The following is a 20,779-nucleotide window of genomic DNA, read 5'->3' as shown; positions in this document are numbered from 1 at the left end:
TACATTACTTATATCTGCTGAGCCAAGGGATCTGAAAATACTGCTATATCAACAAATAGAATTATTATAGCTCATTACAACTATATCATGAAGTACCTAGTACCTAGTACTTGCTGTCGTTATTGCATTTAAGAACAAAGTATCTACTTGGTGATCATCGCTACTTGGGTGAGCCCCAGGCATCTCATATTCAGTAAATTTTAAAATAGAAGTAAACTATTGTTCTGCTAATCTTATTCCTGCATTCTCTTTGAGAAAAGGATAGTAATGGCTTCTATCCGGTCATGAAGTCAAAGCTCTGAAGTCACCCTCAACTTTCTATTCTATTCATTCCATTCACCTCCAATTCAGCTTGTCACTAAATTTGGTTGAACCATCTCCTAAATCCCTCTCATATTCACACTCTTCTACCTAATCCTATCACTGCCATAGTTCAGATTTCCATGATTTCTGAAATAGTATGATTTTCTTCCCTTTGAATTTTCATCACAAACTGATAGAAGTGTCTTTTGTTGTTTGTAGTAGGGGGTGTTTAATTTAAAACTTACTATTCCTTACCCATGTGGGGGCTTTACGATACATTAAACTTATGTTTAAAAATGAATCATCCAAAAGCATGTATCTCTTCTCCTTTTTGTCACATAGGTGATAATAAAAGATTAAAATATATAAAAACTTCAGAATAGGGATGCCTGGGTGGCTCAGTGGTTGAATGTCTGCCTTTGGCTCAGGGTGTGATCCCAGGGTCCCAGGCTCCCTGCAGGGAGCCTACTTCTCCTTCTGTCTGTGTCTCTGCCTCTTTCTCTGTGTCTCTCATGAATAAAAATATATATATATATTTAAAAAATAAAAACAAAACCTTCAGAATCAAGGAAGCAACATGAAAGAACCTAAAGTGGACAGTAAACTTATTCTGAAGAATGCTTCACAGATTCCAGACTGAAAAGTGTTGGGAGCAGGAGTGCGGAAGGGCAGCAAGGACTATGCCAAGAGAAAGGAGCTGAAAGCAAGAGGATGATTTACTATCTGAATACAATAGGTCCCATTCACCACCATACACAGTTAAACTGTCACTGTTTCAGGAAGGAGACACAAGGTTTATTCTCATGAGAGATTAAATCTGAGAGGTATGGACTCCAAAACTCCAGGAAAATAGTGAGCATGAGATAAAAACAGCAAAGTTAAATAAAATCCTAATATGAACTATTGAACTATCAGACTGCTTACTCAATCTACTTCTACAGCCACAAAAGTAGGCAATGCCTCTTAAAAGCTATTCAGTTAATGTGTTGAGAAATATAGGTGAGAAAAATTTCCCAGAAGTCAGAACAGGAAGAAAAGGGCAACAAAAAGATAAATTTAGAGACCAATCCTACATGTCCACTCTCAAGTTAAAACAATTCCACAGAAAGGAACAAAATTTGTGGAGAATAAATCAATTCAAGAACTTTAGGGGAAACAAAAGTTACTACAGACAAAAACATTTCCAAATATGAATATATTCCCTCCTTCCCACTGCCCCTCCCCCCCCCCAAAAAAAAGTTTAAAAAGTGACTGTCATATGGATTCCTTCTCAGGAAGTTATTGATCTCCATGATTACAAAGAACTAATTCCTAAAAGAGATCGAATCCAGGCAGCATATGAGAGTAAAGGGAATTCCTAGGATGGTTGCCAATGGAAATCCTAGGAAAAGTGATGGACCAGGGTTCCAGAGCAATAAGCCCAGGACCAATAATACTGATAGTTGTCTTATAGGTATAATGGTACCTATAGGGAAGAAATGATTGGGACATAAAAGTTTAAGCAAATGAATGAATAAAGCAATTGATAATTCTAAGTAAAATGAAAGATGTTCAAGTAAATAAACTTAATAGAATTCTCTTGGGTTTGTAGTAAAAACTATATTCATATCATGATAAACATAAGTGAGAACTATTTTAATTAAAATGTGAAATATACAGCAATGGAAAGGTGAGTAGAGGAGAAATATGTTGAGTTTAATGCTTATCTACTATAAAAACTATTAGATACTAATTAATATTGAGAACCAAGGGACAGCATTATAAACCATTATTGTGGTATATGAAAGCCAAGATACTTTTGAGAGATTTCTGTGAAATTAAGTTATTAAAAGAGAGAAAATAAGGTCTAGTCTAATTCCATTACATGTCTTTTAGATCATGGATTAATACAATACATTCTTGAGCTCCATAGTGCTGGAGAAAAAGAAAAGTGCCCTAGATCCTTTCAGGACTCTTGATCTTTTGTACATGACATAAATCAAGTGAAGGATGAGGGAGGAAAAATCCCCTGGATCGCTACAGGATTAATTTATTCAAAAGAAATAACAGAAAAATACACAACATGCAAAAGTCTTTTGAAGAAAATGAAGGAAAACCACAGAATATGCTCAAAGCTGAGGCAGAATGCCCTTTGGAAGAGGTACCACAGGAGGCAGAAAAATTCTCAACCTTCCAAAGAAGGTGTAAGCTCAGAATCAGAAGGAATTCTTAAGAGGGCTGACCAGATCTGATCAGGGGTTATAAGAGGACATTCTCATGAGGCATTTGAGCTGAAGAAATGATAAGAGGTAGAGAGGAGTTAGAAAGGCTTAGTGAAGAGAAAAAAGAAATAAGTTTGTGATGATGCAGTAGAAACAAAGACATTCATGCAGTCATCCTTATCCTGTGTGCTTTAGGCTTTGAATTTTTTTTTTTTCTTGGTCTGATATTAAAATCTGGCTCTTGCTTTCTTTCTGTTAGTATTTTCTGGTTTATCTTTGACTTTCATTTTACTTTTAATCATCTGGTGAAATTATATCTTAGGGAGTTTCCTCATTATCAGAATCTCATCAGATACTGTATTTTGACACATTCTTTGAGAGTTTTTCAATTGGAAAGTTTCACACACATATGCATGAAATTATATTCATTCTATGTTGCAAAGTAAAACATAACAGGCTGCAAAGCAGTATATTTAGTATCAGCTCACATATGTAGGATTAAATCTCAAATCGTGGGTACATATACACATATGTGTATATGTGTCAAAAACTTAAGTGCTTATTTCTGTGTCATGCGAGTTCCTTTCACTTATATGGATTTTTTCATGAATATGTGTCACACACATACACAAAATTAAGGCTTTATAAGAGTCAAAAAATTTGCTATCAGCTTATTACCGCAATGGAGGCACCTAAACTCTTGATGGAAGAACTATGTAAAAAAAAAAAAAAAAATGTAAACCTCAAGTTATCTCTGGATCTCTTAGCCAGAGGAATAAAACTGACATTTCAGAGAAAAAAAATAAAATACATTCTCTGAATATGTTATTTTAATGATAAATTAGTACAACTTTGTTGAGTTATAAATTGGTTAACCAAGATGTTTTATTTCCCTAATAGATTTAAAGATTTTATATGCAGAGGCAACATCTTACATGTTTCCCATGTAGTCAATATTTCCATCACTCTTCATTCCTTTTGTGTAGATTTCTATTTCTCTCTGGTATGATTTTGCTGTTTCCTAAAATACTTCCTTGAACATTTCTTTGATTGGGGTTTCCTAATGTCTTTTATGCTCTAGCTGCTTTTAAGATTTTTTTTCAGAAGTATAAAAAACAACCAAAATCATACGTAACCATAAAAGACCCCAAATAACCAACACAATCCTGAGAAAGATGATTTCAGGCTACTATTATAAAGCTAGAGTAATCAAAATAGTATAGTGGTAGCATAAAAACAGACAAATAGACTAATAGAACAGAATCAAAAGCCCAGGAATAAACCCATGCATATATGGTAAATATTAGTTGACAATATATAAGAAGAAAGCCAAGAGTACTTAATGGAGAAAAGAGTCTCTTCAATAAATGGTGCTGGGAAAATGGGATATTTGCATCTAAAACAATGAAACTAGACCACTATCTTAAAGCACCCACAAAAAAATAAACTCAAAATGGATTAAAGACTTAAATGTGAACTCAAAACCCATAAAACTAAAAGAAAACTGAAGAAAAAAATCTTCTGGACACTGGTCTAAAAGGCTTTTTTTGGATAGGACACCCAGAGCACAAGTAACAAAATAACAAAAAGTACAAGTATATCAAACTAAAAACTTTTGCACATCAAAAAGAAACTACAAACAAAATGAAAAGAAAACCTATGTGGAAATATTTGCAAACAATGTATACAATAAGGGTTAATACCCAAACTTTATAAAGAACTCCTACAACTCAATAGCAAAAAGCAATCAATTTAAAAATGGACAAAAAAAAAAAATCAAGATTGTGTGGGGGGATCCTGAGCTCACAGGGACATAACCTACAATGACATGTAGAACCATCTCTGAGAACAAATTCTAGAGGAATTGATTCAAACCAATTAAGGATATAAAGAAAAAGCCACATTGAGATGAGTAGAAGAGGCAAAGACAGTTTTGCTAGGACCCACACCTCTGGTGTGACAACACACAAGGACGAGGGCCTCCCTGAAGAAGAAGAGTCCCAAGGTCTAAATTGGTCTTCAAGGCCCTCTGGAGAGGCACTGTAAGGCAAACATCTATAAAGTCTGTCTTGAAAACCAGTTGAGATTTTGTTCAGGAGAGCTAGAAGGCAGTAGGAAATGGAGACTCCACTTTAATGAAATGTGCATACAATTCCACTTGCTCTGAGTCCCAGTACACAGGCAGCATTTTGAAAAGTACCTTGGATACATCTGAAGAAGATCCATTGACTAATTTTAGGGTATATGCCAGGAGAGTGATATGTTGGAATAATCTTCAGGGACAGAAGCACTGGTAGGCATCTTCTTCCGCCCCACTCCCCTTTTATCTAGCTGGCCTAGCACTGGTGAGCAACATTTTTGACACTTGCCATCTACTGTGCTAGCACCATTTACCCAGCACCAAAGCCCCTTCCAAGCAGCCCCCTTCCCCAGCACTCTTGGCAGGCATCCTCAACCAGAACCAGAGACCCTCCTAAGTGGCTCCCCACTCTAGTGCTCCTGGTAGATAGCCTTAGCTGCCACCAAAGCCCATCCCAAGCACCATCATCCTGCGGAGCCAGCACCACACTATAAAACACCTATCAAAGTCACAGCCACATCTCATGGCAAGCTGTTCAGTATGCCTACATAGTTTCAGCCAGGTCTCTCAGCTAGATGGGCCAGTTGTCAGTTCTGCTCACAAGCATGGCCACAGTTATGGCTAGACCTTGCAGACAGCCATGCCAGAAAACAGCTCTGCATACCAGATTCCCTATCAATCATGAACCAGCCACAATAGAAGAGTGTACACAGGTCACACAGGGGACAATCCTGAGGTCCTGGCTCAGGTAAGCAGGTGGATTTGTACTATTGGGCCCCATAGGATACCTTCTGCATAAAGCCAGTCCTTCAAGCCTGGGGCATCTAATTTATCTCCCTAAATCACAGAAAGAGAATTAGGCACAATGAGGAATATGCCCAAATAAAAGAATAAAAGAAAAATCTAAGAAAAGAACAAAATGAAATGGAGATGGGCATACCATATAAATAGTTCAAAGTAATGGTCATAAAGATGCTCAATGAACTCAAGAATGTACCAATATAGTGAGAACTTCAACAAAGACAGAAAATATAAAAAAGAACCAGTAAGGGCTATAAAATACAATAACTATACAATGTCCTAGAGGGAATCAATAGCAGATCAGATTGGCAATCTTCAAGGCAACAGTAGAAATCAACAAATAAGCTAAAAGCTATAAGAACAGCTAAAAACTTTTATGAGGGTATTTTAAGGGAACTCTGGATAACATTAAATATCCTAACATTAAATTTATAGAGGTTTCAAAAAGGGAAGGAAAATAGCAAGGGGTTAAAAGCCTATCTGAAAAAAATAGCTGAAAAATTCCCTTACCTAGGGCACCTGGGTGGCTCAGTCATCAGCAGTTAAGCATCTGCTTTTGGCTCACGTCATGATCCTAGGGTCTTGGGATTGAGCCCGACATTAGGCTCCCTGCTCAGTAGGGAGTTTGCTTCTCCCTCTCTCTCTCCCCTGCTTGTGCTCCCTCACACTCTCTTGCTCTCAAATAAGTAAAATCTTTTAAAAAAAATTCCATAACCTGATGAAGGAAACAGACACCCAAGCCTAGAAAGCAGAGTCCAAAATAAGATGAACCCAAAAGAGACCTATAGCAAGGCACATTATAATCAATGTGCCAATAGTTAAAGAGAAAATATTAAAAGCAACCAAGAAAAAAACTAGTTATAATATACAAGGGAACTACCATAAGATTCTCAGGTGATATTTTAGCAGAAAGTTTACAGGCCAGAAGAGAGTGGTAGGATATATTAAAAGTACAAAGTAGGGGATCCCTGGGTGGCTCAGCAGTTTGGCGCCTGCCTTTGGCCCAGGGCACGATCCTTGGAGTCCTGGGTTTGAGTCCTGCGTCAGGCTCCCCGCATGGAGCCTACTTCTCCCTCTGCCTGTATCTCTGCCTGTATCTCTGCCTCTCTCTCTCTATGTCTATCGTGAATAAATAAATTTTTAAAAAATCTTAAAAAAAAGTGCAAAGTAGTGGGCCACCTGGGTGACTTAGTCAAGTGTCTGACTTCAGCTCAGGTCATGATCTCAGGCTCCTGGGATCAAATCATGCTCCCCACTGAGTGAGGAGCCTGCTTATACCTCTGTCCCTTCCCCTGCTTGCTCTCTGAAATAATAATTTCTTATTTTCAAGAAAAGGTGCAAAGTGCCAGAGAGCAAGAGCACAAGAAAGAAAACTGTCAACCAAAGGTACTAAATCTGTCAAGGTTATCAGAATTAAATGGAGGGATGAAAGAGTTTCTCAAAGAAAAGCTACAATTTCATCAACGCCAATTCAGCCTCAACAAATGTTAAATATACTCCTTTAAACAGGAAAAAAAAGATCATAATTAGATATTAGAAAATTATGAAAAAAAGAAGTATCACTAGTAAAGATGAGCATATGTTAAATATAGTAGACCAATCACGAACAAAGCTACTATGAAGGTTAGAAAACAAAAGTAGTAAAAATCATTTAGACCTATGGCAATTAGTTAAGTGATACACAAAATAACAAAATAACATCTAAAACAGGATATCAAAAATATAAACCATGGTGGAGGGAGGGGGAATAAAAATGTGGTGCTTTTAAAATGCACTTGGACTTACACAACCATCAACCTAAAATAGACTGCTATATATAGGATATTATATATAAACCTCATAATGACCACAAACCAAATATACCGGTAATAGATATACACACACAAAAATATAAATAAAGGAATATAGATAGAACACTAAATCACCAAATTCTAAGGGAAGAGAACAGGAAAGAAACATAACTACAAAAACAATCAGAACGCAACAAAATGGCAATAAGTATGTATCTATTAATAACTACTTTAAATGGAAATGGACTAAATGCTCCCATCAAAAAACATAGGGCGGTTGAATTTTAAAAAGACTCATTTATATGCTGCTTACAAGAGACTCACTTCAGTTATAAAGACACATACAGAAAGAAGATAAAGCAATAGAAAAAGAAACAAACAAAAAAAAGCTGAGACAGTAATACACATGACAGAATAGACTTTAAAACAAATACTACCAAGAAACAAAGAAGGGCATTACCTAATGATAAATCAATCCTAGAAGATTTAACATATAGATAATTATCTATATACACAACACTGGGGCATCTAAATACATAAAGAAAATATTGCTATAAAGAGAAATGGACAGTATAAAATAGTAAGGGGACTTTAAACACTCCACTTTCATTAATGGAAGTAATGATCATCCAGGCAGAAAAATCTGTAAAAAATAAATAAATAAAAACAAAACAAAAAAACAAAACAGCAGCCTTAAATGACACAGCAGACTAGATAGATTTAATATATACAGAGCATTCCATCTAAGAACAACACACAACACATTCTTTCAAGTGCACACCGGGCATTCTCCAGGACAGATCACATGTTAGGCCACAAAATCTGTCTCAATAAATTGAAGACTGAAATCAGAAGTAACAAAATCCAAAGTTAGTAGAAAAAAGTAAATATCAGAGCAGAAATAAAGGACAAAAATTGAAAAGATCATTGAAACTAAAAGCTGCTTTTTTTCTGAAAACAAAATGAACAAACTTTTACCCAAACTCATCAAAATAAGGGAGGTTCCAAATAAAATAAGAAATATAAAAAAGTCAAAACTGATACCACAGAAATGCACAGGGTAGTAAGATATTACTACAATGATATGTCAACCAATGAGACAACCCAAAAGTGAATAATTCCTAGAAACATACAATCTTTCAAGACTGAATAAACAACAGAAAATCGGAATAGAATGATTAGTAATGAAATTGAATCATCAATCCAAAAACTCCCCAAAGTCCAGGACCAGATGGCTTCATAGGTAAGTTTTAAACTTTGAAAGATTTAATGCATATGCTTCTTAAACTATTTTAAAAAGTTCAAGAGGAAGTGATGCTTCTAAACTCATTCTATGAGATCAGCATTACCCTGGTAACAAAAGTAGATAAAGACACCAAATAAATGAATGAATGAATGAATGAATGAAAGAAAGAAAGAAAGAAAGAAAGAAAGAAAGAAAGAAAGAAAGAGCAAGCAAAACAAAATAAAGAAAATTGCAGGCCAATATCCCCTGATGAACACCAATGTAAAAATCCTGAACAAGATATTAGCAAACCAAATTGAAAAATACATTAAAAAGATCATACACCACAATCAAGTAGGATTTATTCCAGGGATACAAGGATGGTTCACTATCTGCAAGTCAATCAATATGATATACCGGATTAACAAAGAGGAGGATTAAAATCATTAACCCTGTCAACAGATGCAAAAAATGAATTTGATAAAATTTAACCTTCATTTATGATAAAACCTCTCAAGATGGTACAGCAGGAACACACTTCAAACATTAAAGACCATATATGACAAAATCATAGCTATTGTCATAACCAACAGTGAACAGCTGAAAGTTTTTCTGTAAGATCAGGAACAAGACAAGGATGTTCACTCTTACCACTGTTATTCAACATAGTAATAGAAGTCCTAGTCATAGAAATTAGACAAGAAGAAGAAAAGGCATCCAAATTGGCGGGGGGGGGATATAACTGTTACTATTTGCAGATGGCATGACACTAGATACAGAAAACCCTGGAGATTCCATCAAAAAGACTGTTAGAATAAATGAGCTCAGTGAAATACCAGGATACAAAAGTAATACACAGAGATCTGTTACATTTCCATCAATAATGAAGTAGAAGAGAAATTAAGAGAACAATCATATTTACAATTGCATCAAAATACCTAGAAATAAACTTAAATACAGAGGTTAAAGACCTATGGCTTGAAAACTATGAGATAGTGATGAAAGACATTGAAAACAACACAAATAAACACTAAGTTATACCATGTTCATGGACTCGAACAATATCATTAAAATGTCCATACTACCCAAAAGCAATCTACAGATTCATACATTTCCTATCAAAATATCAATGGGATTTATCAAAGAACTAGAATAATCCTAATATTTGTATAAAACCATAACAAGCCCTGAAGGGCAAAGATATCTTTAGAAAGTGGAACAAAGCTGAAGATGTCAAACTCTAATACAAAATACAGTAATCAAAACAGTATGGTAGTGACACAGAGAGACATAGATCAATAGAACAAAATAGAAAGCCCAGAAAGAAATCCATGTTTATATAGTCAGTTAATCTTTGACAAAAGAAGAACATACAGTGATATAAAGAATGCACACAACATGATAGCGAAACCTCCCACAAACTACCCAATTAAAATTGGGCAGAAGACCTAAATAGTCATTTAAGATTTTATTTATTTATTCATGAGACACATACTGAGGGAGGAAAGACATAGGCAGAGGGAGAAGCAGGCTTCCTGCAGGAAGCCTGATGTAGGACTGTATCCCAGGACCCCAGGATCATGACCTGAACCAAAGGCTCAACCACTGAACCACCCAAGTGCCCATCATTCCTTTAAAGACCAACAGACAGCCACAGACACATGATGATTCTTAACATCACTTATCACCAGGAAAATGCAAATCAAAACCACATGAGACATCACCTCAAACCTGTTACAATGGCTATTATCAAAAAAGACAGTAAATAACTAGTGTTAGTAAGAGAAAAGGAAAAACATTTTTCCCAAGAAGATATACAAATGGCTAACAAGTACATGAAGAGGTGCTCAATATCGCTAATCACCAGGGAAATGCAAATCAAAAATCATAATGAAGTATCAACTCACATGTGTTAGAATAGTTCTCAAAAAGATAAGTGATAGCCAACACTGGTGAGGACAGGGAGGAAAATGTACCCTTATTACCTGTGGGTAGGAAAATAAATTGATACAGCCACTACAGAAGACATATGGATGAAGGTGGTCAAAACTTTGTTTTAATAAGTACAAGGGAGGTAATATACGATGACTATAGTTAACACCACTGTATGGTTTATATGAAAATCTTTAAGAGGAAATCCTGAGGAGTTTTTTGGTACATATATGAAATACTGGATGTTAACTAATTTTTTGGTAATCATTTCACTTTATATGAAAGCCAAGTTATTATGCCATACTGCTTACAGTGTTATATGTCAATTATATATCAAAAAAATTTTAAATAAAAATTCAAATATATCAACTGAGGGAAGATGAAATCTTTATTATTTTGAGTCACTCTATGCAAGAATGGGAAGTATCTTTTTATTCAAAATGCTTTTTTGATGCCTGGGGGTATAGCTCGTGGGTAGAGCATTCGACTACAAAATGCTTTTTTGTTAAAAAATATTTGGGTCTGTCAGGAATGTCAAACTACATTTTAAATTTTATTTTGGGGCCTGCATGAGTTTATAGTAATATAACATGCAAAACAGAGATAATATACACCACATATTCTGCATAAAAAAAGACATATCTTAAATGCTAATATGACTCCTATAGCTTTAAAAAAAAAAAAAAAAACCTGCAGTCTGACCAATGCCTCTGATGAAATTTTATCAATGTCAGCTGTAGAGGGATGCTTTGGGCAGCCAGAAAATGCCAGAAATACAGGACTGTTTTCTTTCTTAGATCTTCTTCTCTGGGCTCTGCAGGGAGCCAGATCTTTACCACCTAAACTATAACATTTCTTGAAAGACAAACAGCTTCTCTCTTCTTGAACTTGCTGCTTGATATAAGCAGCAGAGTCAATGATCTGAGATAAAAATCTTTCAGGATAGCGTGGAGAAGAAAAAAATAGTAAGTTTTGTAGCCTCTGTAATGGAATAACCAGACTCTGGATATATTGATAAAAATTTACATATACACACCCAACCTTTTTGCTTTCCCATACATACATACATACATACATACCTAGTACAGAGGATGACAGAAAATAATTGATCAAGACACAGAATAAGGTCTGAGGGACAAAACAAAACATAGCCACCCTCGCTAAAGAACCTTTAGCAAGCGTCCTATGAAGAGTGGTATTCTAAGCCAAAAGCACCTGGATACATTAGATTTCTAATTAGTTGTCACATTTCTTTAGAAAACTTTATCCATTGTTGATACTTAAGTTATTTTGAAAATACTGTTTATTACAAGTACCAGATTGAGAACCCAAAATGGTTATATGAGAAAGTGCAAATTTGATTAGTTCCTACTGCCCATTAACCCCAGGTTCAGAGATAGACAGACTGCAGCTAGTCTATCTGCACCCATTCTACTGGCTCTCTGATACTCCTGATAGGCCAGGGAGTGTCTCCAAAAATCACCTGTAGGTCAGAAGTAGTGAGATTCAGGTGAGTTCAGCAGGTCTAGACACAAAGTTTTGAAATTGTATCTATCTTGGGTCAGAGGACCATCCAAAGAGGCTGACCTCACTTCTAGATTCAAGTCTGCTCCTAATTTACTCTATGACCAAAAATAAACCCTTGCTATATAGTTTTGTTTTACTTTTTATCTATCTAAGGAAAATGACACCTGTGCTACTCTACTAGAATTGAATAAAATAAGACAATAAACATGAAAATATATTAAAGAGAATTAAAAACACTATAAATATAAGGGACTCTAGAATGGGTTGATTGCACTCTGTTTTCCAGCACATGCCAGTGTCCTAATTAGGAAGAGAGGGAACAATTAGACAGCTTTCAGACACATTTGTCACGGAACAAAAATATTTTCAGTGGCTGAGTCACTGTTCTGACCATGGTTGTATGTATGTACATGACCATTTTAAAGGGGCTGGAAAAAAAAATCTGTGTTCCACCAGTTGAAGAGATTTCCAAGTCCCCATAACCTGGCCAACAGGGTTCAGGATGAGGCCATCCCCACAGAGCTGGCAGGGGAAGCCGAGAAGATGAAGAGGTTGCATCAGAGGGAAAAAGGGTCATTCTGGAAAAGATTCGGTAGACTCAGAAAAATAGTGTTATATTTAATTACAGAACCAATGTAATTAAAGTCTTCATTTTTATGCCTGTCCCTTTTGGGACATATTTTCTGAGTTCATGGCCATGAATATTATTTTCTGAGGAACTCAATACTTGGGAATATTTTGCAGCACAGAGATTTGTGAAATACGTCTATACAGAAGCCTCAAGTGAGATTTCAGGCAGCTGAAATCATTGAGTGGTCCATACTGCAGCTAACACCACCACCATTGCTCACACCAGGAACTCTGCCCCAGCTGTTTCTCTGACTCTGAGGTTGATTTTGGGGAAACAGAGCCTAGGAGAAATTGGCCAGACTGGGGATATGGGTCTTTTAGGACCACAGTGTCTCATCTCATGTCACTAGAGGACATGTCCCTTTTCTGCACCTCTGTCAGTGTTGGAATAGATCTTATTTCAGTCACAAGTTACTATGAATATGCTTGGGGTCAGGGACCTTTTGTCCCTTGTGCTATAATTTCAGTCTTCTGTGTATGGAAGTGGAAGGTCTTATTTGCTTAAATTAAGATTTCAGTCATCAGCAAATGCAGGTGGGGGGCGAGTCCCATCGCCCTTGAACCTCACCACTTCTGGGGAGCCCAGCCTTCAGAGGGAACCAAGTTTAGTCACTTAGATACTTGAGGGTCATTTGGGGTACACAGGTAGAAAGAAGGGGCTTTCATGCTCCCTCCAGAGCTGGCGGAGTGAGTGGCCTGCTGGCCTCGGGGAGTGGCCAAGTCTTCCTCAGAGAACCTCTTGTGACAACAGACTCCCTTCTGTCCCTGTCTGGTAGCCAGCTCCCCACCTCCTCTGTGCTCACCTAGGCTCCTCAGCTCCCCCCACCCCCAGCCTCCACTTCCTCTCTCCCTAAGACTTCCCTAAGGTCTCAGAGCCCATTCTCACCTACCTCCTCAGGGCCTCCCACGGTTTTAGTTTCTCCACCCACTCATGCTTCCTCGCGGATTTCTAGAGCTTTCCTCATCAGCCCAGTTATCCACAGGTGCTTGGGCTGGAGGGCCATAGCTCTAGCTTGCAATGCCTGGATGCTAAAGCGCAGAAGACGGAGCAGGGGAAGGCAGAGGCAGGGTCTCAAGTGGGAGCGAGCAAACTGAGATCTGGCCTGGCACAGGGAAGATTGGGAGTGGGAGCCCCAGTCATCAACAGGGCATCAGGCTACAAGTGTATGCACACGTGTGCGTGGGGTAGGGGGTGGGGAGCACAAGGGAGAAGAGCTGTTGGCAATATTTACGGGTCCTGGAATACCTAACACAAAAGAAAGAAAGATCTAAAAACTGCGTTTTGGCGAGAAAAACACTATCAATTATATTGTTTATAGTCTTCCTCCAATCACCACATACTCCACTTAAATACAAAATATAATACAATAAACTTACAAAAAATTGCTCATTTGTGTTGTTCAATTTGCTTATGGTGTTCTTTGATATAGCTTTCTTCATGTTTCTTGTGCTTTGCCAAAAGGGAACATTTGTGGCAGATTTAAAAAAAATTAAATCCTTTTGATTCTTTGTGGAAGAGATTATGAAAATGTGTACCTGTCCTTTCTTGACTTTCTTTTAATGGTGCTCGTTCATAAAAATTTCCCTCCAATTTAACCCTGAGGAGGTCCAGGATCCCTTTTCCTTTGTTCTATGCCACTAGAAACCCAGAGCTGAAAGTGTTTTATTAATGATTTATTTGCTAATCTTTTCAGGTGTCCTGATAAGATTATAATTTGTCAACCATACCTCTGACAGCAATAATTGAGATAAACAAATACCTATTTTCCATTATCCCATTGTCCTATGTGTATTTATTGAATGATCACTCTGTTGAAGGTACAATGAAAAATTTCAGGTATTAGGGCTCAATTTATTACAAAGCAAAAAATGAGTTATTGTTTATTGTTTATTAGCACATATCTCAATGAGATTGTTCTCAAGCAGGCAGGAAGATTTAGAAGTTCTTCCTCCATGTCAATGCATTTGAAAGCTCAGTCTCATAAAATGATAAAAATAGCAGCTACTAATTATTAAGCACTTACTCTAGCAGACAATGCAGTGCAGAGTTGAACGTACTTTTCAAAAAAATTCTTTAATTTTTATAAAGACCTTAAGGAAATTATCTCAATATCTTTTTAAAAAGATTTTATTTATTTATTTAGTCATGAGAGACACACACACACAGAGAGAGAGAGAGAGAGAGAGAGAGGGAGGGAGAAACATAGGCAGAGGCAGAAGCAGTCTCCACGCAGGGAGCCTGATGCAGGACTCAATCCCAGGACTCCAGGATCACACCCTGAACCAAAGGCAGATGTTCAACTGCCAAACCACCAAGGCATCCTTCTCAATATCTTTAATAAGAAACCTGAGTTCTCCTAAGATCACATACCTAGTAAAAGAGTGAAGTCAGGATTCTAAGAGAGAACTCTCTTATTCCAAAGTCTTTTTAATTTCACCTAAAATTTTTACATAATGTAAAAGAAATCATCCTTTAGCCACTAAAAATTAATTGAACCACTACTGTCATTACCTCAACAGGTAGTTGAGGTAGTTAAATCACCTGAAAATAATGTTTCTTCTTGTTTCTCAGCAAAGATTTGGGTACAATATCCTGAATTGAGTTCTTCTAAAGTGGAAGGAAATTAATGTTTTATTATACATCTACGAAATAGGAGACAGCATTTCACGGTTACTATCTCATTTATTTTTACCTAGACCTTGTAAGCTGTGTGGTATTATCTTCATTTACAGATAAGAAACAAAAGCTCAAATAGGTGATTCCCCATCAACCTGTAAGTGGCAAAGTCTGTGTCTGAAGAAGATGCAAGTAATTATAAAGTCAGTGTTCTTTCAATAGCATCCCACTGTGTGCTATTGCAGCAAAGATGGAGTATGAATGATACTAAGAGGATAATAGTTCTTAGTATGTAACTTAACCTTCTGATATTTAGCCACTGAAATAGAATTATGTCTTTGGCTTTTTAGTTAATTCTAAAGTGCTGATGGGAGGGTCATTTTTAGTTACCTAAATTCTGAAACCCACACCCTGCTTCTTAAGGCAAATATCTGAGGCTCTATCACTTACTGGATATATTAGCCCCCAACACACACACACACACGGGTGCACACATGCACACACAAATCTAGATCCAAAATGGACCTCCTCAAGGAGACCAAAATCATATTATCTTAAATTGGATACAAAATAGATAAAAAGAATGAAGGGTTTTATTGCAGAAAAAGGGCAATATAGAGCGATGGAAATAATATGATGATCAAAATATCCATAGTCTTTTTCATTGAATTTGAACAGATTCTCACATTTTTACATAAGAGCAAAGGGTTAAAAATATCCAACAAAAACCAAAAACTATAATAAATATTACTTCATGTAATAGTTAAGATAAAGTAAGATTGTAAATTTGTTTTAGAGACAAATAACCCCAATGGAACAGAAGAGAGAGCCTTCAACAGAACCCGTATAAACATACATGGTTTAAGACAGAGGTAGCATCACAAATCAATAAGGAAAGAATGGAAGATTGAATAACTTATGCTGAGACAATTATATACATATATAAAAAATAAAATTGGATTTCCATTTGATGTTATTTCTTTAAAAGTTTATAAAAATTAGGGACTTATAAAAATTAAAATTCTAAAACTTTTAGAAGAAAATTTAAGGGATGATATGGCCCTACTACATCTCGTACAGGAAGAAAATGTTAAGTTATACTACAGTAAATGCAAAACTTAACAAAAGTCACCCCCAAAAAGTGGAAAGAAATGTCACAGAGTAAGAAAAGATATAATTAGCTAATTTAAATGATGAAGGATTATAATCCGAAGTATAATCCAAAGTATAATACAAATTTCTGCAACTCATAGATAAAACAAATAGTCTATTACAAAAAGGACAAAATATGTGAATTAAGTATTCCATCAGACTGGCATAAGAGAACTATTTAAAAAGTTGGCATCTACTTATGCAGTTTTATATGCTTCCAGTGAAGTGTAACTGGGTTAAACTTTAGGATGTGATTTGACAATATTAGGTTAGATTGAAGATGTGAATTTCCATGACTGAACAGTCACATTCTTTCATATATCCCTTAGAGGATTTCTTCTATGGAGACATGTACAAGAATGTTTGTAGAATACATACATAAGCAGTAAAAATTAAAGAAATATAAGAAAAAGATAAGTATTAAATACAGAATAATGGTTGCTTACCAGGAAGGGAGATGAAAGTGGATGGATGGAGACACACACAGGCTTCAATTCTATCTGCAGTATTTTATTATTTAAACTGGATCGTAGGTGTGTGGATACTCATTACATTCTTCTTTTACATTTTATGTATGAATAATTTTTACATTAGAATAATTTATAATATTTTTAAATTAAAGAACCCCAAATTGGAGGATATATAAGAAAGAGGGAGAGGTTTGTCTTATAAAAGTGGCATGCCCTTGGGCAATATCCCTTAATGCCCCTGAGTATTTTTAATCTATAAAAATGTTATTTTGTTTTCAAATAAAATAATAAATACATACAAAACTATATGATGTTCTATACAATAAGCACAGATATGTTTTTTTCTTGAAAGAAATATTATTCACTTTGATCAGGAAATAGAGTTTGCTTTGGGTCCAACAAGATAAGATTTCAGGTTTGAAAGGCTTAAATTTAAAGTTGATAAAAGTGGGTTATGCTCAGTCACCCTGCTGCATCCCTAGGGAAAAGTGTGTGTCAGGGTAAGTGTGTGTGTGTGTGTGTGTGTGTGTGTGTGTGAGAGAGAGAGAGAGAGAGAGAGAGAGACTGTACAATTGCATGTGTGTGTTACTGTGTGAATGTGTTATATTAGTGTATGTACAAGTGAGTCATTAAATAGCCATCATGGTTGGACCCCAGGTCTGTGATGGGCATGAAATAATCACTGCTAAACAAAACACTGATGGAAAGATCTTTCTCAGACTGGTACCCTGAGAAACTGCCAGACCATGAACTTCAGTCACAGAGCACAGGATTTGCCTTCTTTCCAGAACAACAGGTGCCATGGCTAGGAGTATTGATCTGCTAAAGCCATCTTCCAGCAAGATAAAGAATCTTCCAGCAAGATTCTAGTACTGCATCTGGCCAAGGGATCTCTTGTCTCCAATAGTGACATAAGGGCTATGGCAACAACAGCAGCAGAGAATACTGCTCTTTAGGAGAACTAATCAGATTTTCTTTATTTCCCTTCTATGAGGCAAGAATCACCAGGACTGAATAAACACTCCCGTGATTCTTGTTTTAAGCACATGAAGAGAGCAGGGAAGAGAGATGTAAAGAAGGAAAGACATTTTTCTTTAGAGTAGAATGGACAATCAAGTGTTTAATTTAAACATTTAAAATGATGTGCTTTTATTTAATACTCCAAGCTGAGAAAGTAGAAAATATCAGATATACACAGAACACATATTTATTATAGTTGACACACAATATTACAGGTATGTAACATAGTTTCTAACTCAACAATTCTATATGCTCACAGCAACTCTATGCTATGTTCACCATGAGGGTAGCTACCATCGGTCACCATTATGGTGACACTAGCACTATTACAATATAATTCACTATATGCCCTATGTTGTACCTTTTATTCCTATGACTTATTCATTCCATAACTGGAAGCCTGTATTTCCCACTCCCTTTTACTCATTTGCCCATCCCCTCAACCCTTCACCTTTCTGGTAACTATCAGTTTGTTCTCTGTCTTTATAGAGCTGATTCTCCTTTTTATTTATTAATTTATACTTTAGATTCCACATCTGAGTAAAATCTAATGTATTTGTTTTTCTCTGACTTATTTCACTTAGCATAATACCCTGAAGGTCCATTCATGTTGCCAACAATGGCAAGCTTTCATCCTTTTTATGACTATGTAATATTCTATCACTATTCTTTATCCATTCATATATCAATGAATACTTGGGTTGCTTCTATATTGTAAATAATGCAGAAAAAACACATGGTACATTTATCTTTTCAAATTAATGTCTTAATTTTCTTTTGGCAAATACTCAGGAGTAGAATTATTGGATCATTTGGTATTTCCATTTTTAATTTTTTGAGGAACCTCAATACTGTATTCCATTGTGGCTATACCAATTTGCATTCCCATCAACAGTGTACAGGAGTTTCTTGTTCTCCACATCCTCATTAGCACTTATTATCTCTTTTATTTTTTATGATAGCCATTCTGACAATTTTAAGGGGATATCTCATCGTGGTTTTAATTTACATTTCCCGGATAACTAGTGATGTTGAGCATCTTTTTGTGTGTCTGTTAGCCAGCTGTATGCATTTTTTGGAAAAATGTCTATTCAGTCTTCCTGCCCAGATGGCTTGTTTTCTTGGTGTTGAGCTGTATGTGTTCTTTATGTAGCATTGTATGTCAACTATACTCAAATAGGTAAAGTAAAATAAAACAAAATATAATAAAAGTACCTGTATTTAAAAAATTAAATTAAAAATGAATTCTAAGATATTATATTTTAATAGTATTATACATGTTTTTAAAGTTCATTTTCCTTTTTTTAAAGATTTTATTGGGGATCCCTGGGTGGCTCAGCAATTTAGTGCCTGCCTTCAGCCTGTGGCATGAACCTGGAGACCAGGGATTGAGTCCCATGTCAGGCTCCTGGCATGGAGCCTGCTTCTCCCTTCTCCTGTGTCTCTGCCTCTCTCTCTCTCTGTCTCTCATGAATAAATAAATAAATTAGTTAATTAAAATTTATTTATTTATTTATTCATGAGAGACACACAGAGAGAGAGGCAGAGGCACAGGCAAACAAGAAGCAGGCTCCTCACAGGAAGCCTGATGTGGCACTTGATCCCCAGACCAGAGATTGTGCCCTGAGCCGAAGGCAGACACTCAACCACTGAGCCACTCAGGTGTCCCTAGAGTTAATTTTCTAATTATTTGTTTCTAGAATACAGAAATAAAATTGATTTTTGTGTGTTGGCCTTGTATCCTGAGATCTTGCTATATTTGCTTATTAGTTTGTTAAATTATTTTAAATCAATTTTGTAGGATTTCCCACATACATTATGTCTTCTTTTAATAAAAACAATGTTGCTTCATTCTTTCCAATAATAAAGAAATGAAATTGCATTTATTGTAATTTTTAAAAAATAATTTGTTTTGCTCTTGCACTCACCAAAGGTTAGAGTCTTTCTTTATGGCAGTATATTCACAGGTGTCCCGATATGATTCAAGAGGTAAGGGGAAGCAAGCAGGCAAGTAATGACTATGCATCATGAGAGTGATGTACAAGAACAAGTTCCACAATAATACTGAAGTTTTCAACTTGAAAATCCTCCAGCCAAAACACGACGTTCTCAAGGTGCTTCTGGACACCCTTTGACATCTTCTTCAAAAGTCGGAAAACTGAATTTTAATAAAAATACTGTACCATAAACTCTCTTAGACTTGGCCTCTAGTTTCCAGGTAATTATTTAGGAAGGGTCTGGTAAAAGTTGATATGCATTGCACTTATATGTGGAAGGAAGAATACTGTACTCAAAGCCATAATACTTTCATGTCACTTCATTCATTTCTTTATTTTCATAATTTACAGAAATTTGTTTGAACTCAGTCTTGATTTTCTCACCTATTAAAGGGACATACTAAAATTCCATGTCTTAGACACCTCACCCAGAATGCAATGGGCATCAGAAGAGATAAATATGCACAAAAATTCTGTAATGCAAAATTACTAAGCAAAGGCAGATGGTTCAATAATTTAATTGACTCACTCTACCAGGATTTTTCAAATTCTGTTCCTTAGTTCACTAGTTACTGAGAAGTGGACTTGTGGGCAAGAGAATGAGGAAGACCAGATGGCAAGGAATCCATGTGGCACCTGCACTCAATCTGAATTAACTCCACTTTACTTGTCTATATATTAGAATTACAAATAAGATTTTAGTTATGTTAATTTAGTTTTACTCTATTTAGGAAAAATATATGTTGTTCTGCTTTAAAAATATTTATGAATTACAATAATAAAAAATGGGGATTCTCACTCAGAGAACAGATCAAAGGGGGAAAAAACCTCTATTCTAATACAACAACATAGCAAAGAAGGATGGCAAAAATAGTAAGTAATTATGAACCAGGAAACTGGGTTTCTAGTTTTCCCCTATACTACCAGCCAAGTATATTTAACCTATACAAACCTCAGTTTCCATACATGTAACATGAAGGAAGTATTCTCTAGTTTCAAAATTAATTTTAGTCCTGGAAAAAATGTCATGGTAT

The 20,779-nt window shown here is 35.9% G+C and overlaps 1 protein-coding gene and 1 pseudogene across 7 annotated transcripts in view; one reads left to right on the top strand and one right to left on the bottom strand.

Annotated features, from left to right (window-relative positions):
- UNC13C (unc-13 homolog C) overlaps window positions 1–20,779 on the bottom strand; it is a 586,284-nt gene that overhangs the window by 458,317 nt on the left and 107,188 nt on the right. The gene's annotated exons all lie outside the window — the stretch shown is intronic.
- On the top strand, window positions 2,366–2,706 carry LOC144302826 (transcription elongation factor A protein-like 8; annotated as a pseudogene).

The sequence above is a fragment of the Canis aureus genome, chromosome 32 (genome assembly GCF_053574225.1).
Source record: "Canis aureus isolate CA01 chromosome 32, VMU_Caureus_v.1.0, whole genome shotgun sequence".
Taxonomy (NCBI): Eukaryota; Metazoa; Chordata; class Mammalia; order Carnivora; family Canidae; genus Canis; species Canis aureus.
Note: the sequence above shows the minus strand (reverse complement) of the source record. Positions and strands in the feature narration are given on the sequence as shown.